Source organism: Oryctolagus cuniculus, chromosome 1 (genome assembly GCF_964237555.1).
Source record: "Oryctolagus cuniculus chromosome 1, mOryCun1.1, whole genome shotgun sequence".
NCBI lineage: Eukaryota > Metazoa > Chordata > Mammalia > Lagomorpha > Leporidae > Oryctolagus > Oryctolagus cuniculus.
In genome coordinates, this window is record NC_091432.1 from 149,315,694 (window position 1) to 149,321,693 (window position 6,000).

The following is a 6,000-nucleotide window of genomic DNA, read 5'->3' on the forward strand; positions in this document are numbered from 1 at the left end:
TTATTAACTATCTCCACTAACTGGATAACCCTGTTAGGGCAGTACATCTAAGATTAGCAAGACCCCTGTGGGTCACAGCATTTAAGACAGAAAATAAAAGGTATGGTTAAGATAGTAGGACTTTTTTTTTTTTAAAGAAAAATTCTCTCTCTCTCTCTCTCTCTCTCTTTGACAGGCAGCGTGGACAGTGAGAGAGAGAGAGAGACAGAGAGAAAGGTCTTCCTTTTGCCGTTGGTTCACCCTCCAATGGCCGCTGCGGCTGGTAAGCTGTGGCCGGCGCACTGCGCTAATCCGATGGCAGGAGCCAGGTGCTTCTCCTGGTCTCCCATGGGGTGCAGGGCCCAAGCACTTGGGCCATCCTCCACTGCACTCCCGGGCCACAGCAGAGAGCTGCCTGGAAGAGGGGCAACCAGGACAGAATCTGGCGCCCCGACCGGGACTAGAACCCGGTGTGCTGGCGCCGCAAGGCGGAGGATTAGCCTAGTGAGCCGCGATGCCAGCCTCTCTCTCTCTCTCTCTCTTTTTTTAATGGAGAATGGCTACTTTTTCTCTCTGTTGCCAAAAACACGAAGTGGTCTGTTTAGACTTTCATTCTGAAAATCTGTGGTTCCTGCAGCTAGATGCCATAATGATGTGAGGAATTTCTTAAGTGCCCAGAATGGCTCACTTCCATTCTAGTCCACACTCAATCTCCAGCAATTCCTCTAAACTCCCACCCCAGTGTTCTTCCTGGTGTGCAGCTCCAGCAGCTTCTGCTTGGTAGAAGCAGATCTTGGCTGTGATTGTGCTTCTCGCCCATCTGCACAGATTCTATCATGGGAGTGTGCCCTGTATCATACATGCCAGGAAAAGCCAGCATTTTCCAATTTGTTAAGCTCCTTGTCCTAATGTGAAGTTGTAAGCAACAGCTTCAAAGCACTTTATATACTACAGCTGAAACTACAAGCATTTAAGTAAACACTAGAAGCTCAACCACCTAAAAATTAAATGTCACCAGGGTCTTCTGCTGATTAGAGTACACCACACTCTCTGAAGATTAAAGTTCCTAATCTCCTAGCCCAGCAGTCTAGGCTGAAAAATACCATTATCTGAATAAGAAAACCATTCCAATGGGTTTAAATTTCTCGAAGTCTGTTTCTCTGCCCGTACACAGATACTGGTATGACAAAGTCATGATGCTCTGCAGGGATGCTCCGAAGTCAGTGTATGCATGGCCAGTGTTTGCTGAAGCCAACCCTACAGCTTTCCTGTAAACCATGTCAGTTCAAAAGCAAACCACATCATTTTAATGACTGACTACATGAAACAACATAAGCTGCTGCAAAAGCCAAGATCAAGAGTTTTTATGATCTACACCTACACAAGTCCAAGGTAAAAAGTCTCATAACCTGGCTGCAGTGCATGACAAGCCTCAAACTTTGAACATTATTTTGCTTCCTTAAGTTCCACTCCTTAGTTCTTTCAAATGTTCCTTGACCAATGAACTGGTTGATGGGTTTTCATGGGATCCCATCAATAATAATCCTCTATCCTACAAGGATTCAGAACAAATTGAGAGGTTGGTAAAAGAGTTAGATAGGTAGCAATGTAAATACCATCTGTATCACATTTGTAGTATATTAGAAGACGTAAGTAAGTTTGCTAGATAAGTGGGCATGATATTCCTATTTGCTCTTCAATTTACACTTTGGTACAGCCTACTGATGGGAAATAGCAGTTGTAGTTTCCCAAGATCATTGCTTTCTATTTCTCTGTGCTGTAGAGGGCAGAAAGTCAAATCTCTCATTCTTAGATCTTTTCAAATATAAGCTTCCTTCAATTGAGAAACATTGACACCCATTAAACAGATAATTCATTCCAAATGCCAGGGAACAGTAAGGGATTGGGAAAGGTATTGAAAGTATTTAGGGAAATGCCTACTTGTGAAAACTCAAAGAGCTGGGAATACATGTCTGCCCTGAGAGGGAAGCAAGAAGAAAAATATTAAAACATTTAATACATTTTTATATCATAATTGGTAATATTACAAAATTAGTTATTTCAATGTAAAGCATCAGTCAGCTAGAAAATCATCAATTTAAGTAGGCAAAAAAAGCAAGGAGGAATTTATGATTTCCTGTGACTTTTGAAACTAAACATTGGTATGAGGTTTTTTTGTTAATCATTCTAATAATTTATAAAAGCAGTTCTTTTATCTTACACAAAACCAAAAATGTCATAATCTCTCATTATACACTTGAAATACATTGATTGTAAAAGCTTTTAAGACATATGTTAATTTTTAACTTCCCATAGGTATTTACTCTAGTAATAGCTAAGCTGCAATTTTGTAAAAATCAAGTAACAGTTTATTCAAGCAGAATAATAAACATACCAATAAGCATTCTTAAGGTTTCTAAGAAACAACAAGGGTTTAATCTGACTTCACACAATTCTCTGCTTCTACTTACCCCCTACTGAGGAGGAGAAAATAATAGAATCTATTTAAATGTGTTCACATTAATTGTGTTGCTCTTTTAAAATATAGCTAAAAATAATAAATAGGGCTATGTATTTTGTCAAGGTATGTGCAATTAGTTTTGAAAAATTTTGAGTAAATTTGTGAAAACCATTTGTTTGAAGCAGGCATTATTGTAACAGTTAAGATATCACTTGGAACCGCCCATATCCCATGTTGGAGTGCCTGGATTAGAATCCTGTCTTTGCTCCCAATTCCAGCTTCCTGCTAATGTGCACCCTGGAAGGCAACAGGTGATGATCTATGTAGTTGTGTCCCTGCCACCTGTATTTGAGACCTGAATTGAGTTCCTGCCTTCTCTTTTTGGTATAGCCCACTCAAGGCTGTTGAGGGTATTTGGGGAGTGAACCAGGGACTGAGATCTCTCTCACTCTTCCTCTCTTATAAAATCAATCAATATCTTAAAAAGTGAATATGACATTTTAATGGAATTTTTCTGCATATTGTCTTCATTTTCCAGATATATAAGTTTTTTTAATATGATAATATAACCACCTACTTAAACTGTATGCTTGAATTTTTGTGCAATTTCCTATTTCCTTTCCTAGTCTCCAATTATTTAGTTTTTCTTGTTTGTAAAATCTGAAAAGAAGTGAGAGTTAGTGATAGTTTCCATAAGTCATCATCAGAAAAGACATACGTGGTGTATAATCAGCAACAAAAAGGAAGAGGTAGCTTGAGCTACCCATTCAGTAGTTCAAGGGCTTTCATTGGATATATACCGAGCATTTACCATGTGCAGGGCAGGGTGCTCCATCATGCAGTATGGGTGAGAAGAGAGATTCTTGAGGCTGGTGCTGTGGCATAGTAGGTTAATCTTCTACCTGTGGCACTGGCATCCTATATGGGTGCCAGTTCTAGTCCTGGCTGCTCCTCTTCCAATCCAGCTCTCTGCTATTACCTGGGAAAGCAGTAGAAAATAGTCCAAGTATTTGGGCCCCTGCACTTGTGTGCGAGATCCAGAAGAAGCTCCTGGCTCTTGGCATCAGATCAGCTTAGCTCCAGCTGTTGTGGCCATTTGGGGAGTGAACCAGCGGATGGAAGACCTCTCTCTCTGTCTGACCCTCTCACTGTCAGTAACTCTCCCTCTCAAATAAATAAGTAAAATCTTTTAAAAAGAGGTAGAGATTATTACACTGTTGGAGCTTGTGTTTCAGTGGAAGTAAGGCACATGATAAAAATACACAAGTAAATAAAATGATATTTAAGTAGTGGTCATTGCTTTATGATGACGATAGTAATTAGAGGGTATGTGTGATTGCTTGCACAGAAAAGGATTCTCAAAAGAAGTGACACTCAGCCAGCGCCACAGCTCACTAGGCTAATCCTCTGCCTGTGGCGCCGGCACCCCGGGTTCTAGTCCAGGTTGGGGTGCCGGGTTCTGTCCCGGTTGCCCCTCTTCCAGTCCAGTTCTCTGCTGTGGCCCTGGAAAGCAGTGGAGGATGACCCAGGTGCTTGGGCCCTGGACCCACATGGGAGACCAGGAAGAAGTACCTGGCTCCTGGCTTCAGATCGGCGCGGCACACTGGCCACAACGCACTGGCCGTGGCGGCCACTGGAGGGTGAACCAACGGAAAAAGCAAGACCTTTCTCTCTCTGTCTCTCTCACTGTTTAACTCTTCCCGTCAAAAAAAAAAAAAAAAAAAAAAAAGTGACACTTAAAATGAGACCAGAAGGGTGGACATTGTGGCGTAGTTGGTTAGGCTGTCACTAGAGATGCCAGCATCCCAAATTGGAGTGCTAGTTCAAGTCCTGCTTCCTATCCAGCATGATGGCTCAAGTATTTGAGTTCCTGCCACCCATGTGGGAAACCTGAATGGCGTTCCCAGCTCCGTCCTCCACATCCAGCTTTTGCAGCTATTTGGAGAGTGAACCAGAGCATGGCGGATCCATCTCCCCTCCCCATATCACTCTGTCAAGTGTCAAGTTTTTAAAAATGAGACCTGAATGGCAAGAAGCATACAGACATGAAGAGTAGGACAAATGTAACTAAAAGGTTAACACAAGTACTACAGAAGCCTTAAGGTAGGAAGTGCTCAGTGTCTGAAGAAAAGAAAGAAATATGGCATTGTAGAGAATAGGAACACATGAGTAGGACTGTCAGATGTGGCTAAGGAGTCCCAGTTTTGGTCTAATGCATTTGGAGACCATTGAGTGGCTTGCGTAGGGAGGTAAAATATCAACTATGTCTTCAAGATTATTTGTAGAAAATTGTTGGACGAGGACAAGAGTAAAAGAAGAGACATGAGTTTGAAGGGTGTTTTATTGACCCAGGTAAGAGATATTTCTTAGTGGCAGATAATATAGAGAGAAGAAGAGTGAATATGAGAGATTTGGGCAGTAGAATAAAAAATATCTTTCAGGTGGATAGGCTTTTGGGGTTAAAGTAATGAGAAGAATACATTTTTGGTTTGAGCAACCAAAATGGTGGCAGTGCCATTTATAATGATTGGAAAATGAGCAAATTTGGGATCCTAGAATCAAGAAATCTGCTTACACGTTAGGTTTGAAACATTTTTGAGATATCCAGGGAGAGATAATTAAATAGGTAATGAAGTATATGAATGTGGAGGCTCATAAAGGGGTCTAGGTTGTAGAAGTAAATTTTTGGTTTGGTTTTAGATAGGCAGCCATGGGCAGAATGATGTTTCTAACAAGTTGTTCTAGGAACAAAGAGTCACAGAGCCTGTTATATCTTCAGAGGTTTCACCAAAGACCCAGAGAGATCACTGTCTCATGTCCAGTCCCTAACATGAATCTCCCTTTCAATTTGCTGGTGGAAGGTTATCAGCCAGTTCTTATCTTTGGGACAGAGCTCCACCGACATAATTTGGATTGAGGTTAATCACAATTTGTTCTCTCTTGCAAAGATTCTGTAGATCTAATTCCAAAGAAATGAATGGCTCTTTTTCATAGTGCATTTTTTACATATTTTATTTATATAAAATGAATAAATTTCATGTATTTCATATATACAGATTTAGGAGCACAGTGATACTTCCCATCCCTTCTCCCTCCCGCCTGCTCTCACTTTCCCTGCTCCTTCCTTTCTCATTCTTTCTTTATTTTTTACAATGGCATGCTCTCAGTTTATTTTATAATCATAAGGTTATCATTCCACTAAGTAAAGAATTCAACAATTATTAAGAAGAAAAAAACATTGTTCTCCAACAGTAGAGATAAGGGCTGTAAAATAATCAAATCTCAAAATATCAATTTCACTCATACACATTAGAGATGTTTTTGTGCTCTATTATTTACCACAGATCAAGGAAAACATATGATATTTGTATTTCTGGGACTGGCTTATATCACTAAGTGTAATGGTTTCCAGTTGCATCCATTTTGTAAGAATCCTTGTAAGGCAAAAGATACAGAACATTCCTCCAGCAAACACTATGACAACTTCATCTCAGTGTAATCAAGTCTATGAATGCCTGTGCTCTCAAGTATTTTTGCCCCCACCCTTCTTTGTCAAACTA